This window comes from Struthio camelus, chromosome 29 (genome assembly GCF_040807025.1).
Source record: "Struthio camelus isolate bStrCam1 chromosome 29, bStrCam1.hap1, whole genome shotgun sequence".
NCBI lineage: Eukaryota > Metazoa > Chordata > Aves > Struthioniformes > Struthionidae > Struthio > Struthio camelus.
The window spans coordinates 1273381-1276508 of NC_090970.1; the positions used below are offsets into that span (position 1 = coordinate 1273381).

Below are 3128 nucleotides of genomic sequence, written 5' to 3' on the forward strand. Positions count from 1 at the left end.
CCCATCCTCAGGACATCCAGCTGCTTCCCTGGGGTGTGTGGCTGGGCTGCAAGCTGCCCTCCAGAAGGGCACAGCTCTCCCATTACAGCCAGGTGCCCCATGGAGAAGCTGCCTAGATACTGGGGCCACGGAGGTGCTGCTGGGCGTCTGGATGTGGGCAGTGGGAAGGAGCCCGATGTGTTCCTGGCTGGAAGGGCAGGGCTGAGACCTGCCTCGCTTACCCTCAGAAAGAGCGCTGGTGTGCACTTTGGGAGGGGATTCCTCTGCTCTCCGCGCTGTCATTTCTTTTTAGGGTAACATGAGTGCAACTGTCCTCCACCTCCGAGGGGTGAGCCCAGGGCAGCTGGGAACAAGGCAGAGGGCCAGGCCAGCTCTCCTCACCCTGCACTAAAGCCAGAGTGAATCCTTTGGCCTCTCAGATATCACAGCTGGTCACTCTGCAGCAAGAATGTGGAGGAAAACCTTAAAACTCTTAATGAATCCTTTTTTTTTTCCATACTAGCCATGAAGATGTTGAGAATCCCTTCAACACTATGACTGGATTATACCTGACAAGAAGTGGGAATATAAAAGTTTAGTCCCCGTGTCTCCCATCTACGCAGTGCTGTAGGTCAGGGCTGGCTGCTCTGGAGCCCTCGGGCAGAGGCCCCTGCTCCGCATGGCACACTCTACCAGCACAAAGCAGAGCTCAAGCCACGGAGCTCAGTGACGGTGCTGCTGGGATGGGAGGAGGCAATGTGTGTGTGTTTGGGGGAGGTTATGGGAAAGCTTTGCTCAGAGAAGTGTGTCCTAAGTTATCACTGTCTTTTTCCTAGGACAGTCCCCCATGTCCGGAGAGAGCAAAGTGTCCAACGACAGCTCCTTCAATGAGTTCCTCCTCGTGGCGTTTGCAGACACATGGGAGCTGCAGCTCTTGGACTTCTCGCTCTTCCTGGGCACCTACCTGGCTGCCCTCCTGGCCAACGGACTCATCATCACCGCCGTAGCCTGCCACCACCGCCTCCACACCCCCATGTACTTCTTCCTCCTCCACCTCGCCCTCCTCGACCTGGCCTCCATCTCCACCACTGTCCCCAAATCCATGGCCAACTCCCTGAGGGACACCAGGACCATTTCCTACTCAGCATGTGCTGCCCAGATATTTTTGTTTGCCTTATTCATGTCAGCTGAGTATTCTCTCCTCACTGTCATGGCCTATGACCGCTACGTTGCCATCTGCAGACCCCTGCACTACGGGACCCTCCTGAGCACCACAGCTTGTGTCAGAATGGCAGTAGCTGCCTGGGTCAGTGGTTTTCTCCATGCTCTGCTGCACACTGCCAACACATTTTCCATTCCTCTCTGCCAAGGCAATGTCCTGGACCAGTTCTTCTGTGAGGTTCCCCAGATCCTCCAGCTCTCCTGCTCACACTCCTACCTCAGGGAAGTGGGGCTTCTTGCGTTTAATGCCTGTTTAATATTTGGTTGTTTCATTTTCATTGTGCTGTCCTATGTGCAGATCTTCAGAGCTGTGCTGAGGATGCCCTCTGAGCAGGGAAGGCACAAAGCCTTCTCCATGTGCCTCCCGCACCTGGCTGTGGTCTCCCTCTTTGTTAGCACCTCATTTTTTGCCTACCTGAAGCCCCTCTCCATGTCCTCCCCAGCTCTGGATGTGGTGGTGGCTGTTCTGTACTCGGTGGTGCCTCCAGCAGTGAACCCCCTCCTCTACAGCATGAGGAACAAGGAGCTCAAAGATGCACTAAACAAATTGATTCAGCTGCTTCCAGTTCAGCCACACTAAGCTGCCCATTTCTCCTCACAAGCAGTTTCCGATTCATCTCACAAAACTCTTATGCTTTGCACATTCTCTCTGTGATCATCATGTTTGTACACAAGGGTTTGAATTCATTCCACTTCTCCAGCAGCATGAACCCTGTCTTTTTGACTGAGACGCCTGCTGTGAACATCTTTCACTGTATCAGAGCTGGCTTAGGTCTAATAAAAGAGGATTTCCTGTGTGCAATGCTTGAAAGTTGGGCTGATCTTCCAAAACTGGAGTCAAAAATGTGCTTGAGGACTTCCACCCTGAAAGACCCTGTTGCTTTTCCAAGGGCTTTCTATGGGCTCAAGGCAATGAGCTCAGAGGTGATGTGTTAGGGAAAGAGGGTGGGATTCAGCTGTCATTTGTGGGTGTCCAGGGCTCCTGGAGGTGGTCAAGTGGTATCTCCCATCTGACAGGGCTGGAGACGGATGCCTGACCTTCTCAAAGGCAGCATGGAGCCTCCAGGAGAGCCCAGGGCATCTCCAAGGGCACTCTGTGCCTCGAGGTGGGCAGTGAATGGAGTTTCACAAAGTCAGCTGGAGTCATCCACACTTAAAGGGCAAACCCAATGAATATATAGGGGAGTTAGAGCTCTACTATCTCACAAGAGGCAGTGGGGACCCAGCAGGCACAGGAAGGGAGCCTGGAGAGTCCTTCATGTCACCTTCAATGAAAAAGCACGGGCTGGATCTTGGAACGCAGCTGAACACAGCCTGAGCCATTGCAAATGCCCTGTGATTGCTCAGAGTGTTGTCCATGGCCACAGACCCCTCGGTGTTGGCGGGGGGGGGGGGGGGGGGGGTTGTCAGGTGCAATGATGGCCGTCCGTCTGGGTCTGCTTCCCACCGTGACCACCCCAGCCAGCGTGGAGTCACCCCATGGCCCCGTGGCCCCACAGCCCACTCCCTCTGCACAGCAGCACCGCCAGCCCGGGGCCCTGCGGGGAGCCCAGGGAAGGGTCCAGGAAGGGCCGGGCAGGCCAGCCTGGACACACGAACGTGGGGAAAGGCTCTGCGGGGAGCAGGGAGGTCCCTGGAGAAGAGGAAAGGAGCAATTGTGCACTGGCAAGGAGGCATACAGGAGGAAGAGCAACGTGTTTCTCTGTGTGTCCAGGAAGGGCAGGGTGCTGTGCCCCTGGGGCAGCAGGAGCGGCCAGAGGAGCCCCAGGGCAGGGGGTCTTGGTGTGTCGTGGAGAGAGGGGCTGGCCCGGGGGGCTGCAGGCAGGCTGGGGGTAGGGGATCTCCTGGACAGCAGAAGGAGGGACCCAGAGTGTCCCTGTGGCCTGCCTCCTGGTGCCACTGGGGCCAGTTCCAGCTGGGAGGCTGGT

At 56.2% G+C, this 3128-nt stretch overlaps 1 pseudogene; it reads left to right on the forward strand.

The window, feature by feature from the left end:
* The first annotated feature begins 722 nt into the window (after positions 1-722).
* Positions 723-1780, forward strand: LOC138062711 (olfactory receptor 14A16-like; annotated as a pseudogene).
* Positions 1781-3128: the final 1348 nt, after the last annotated feature.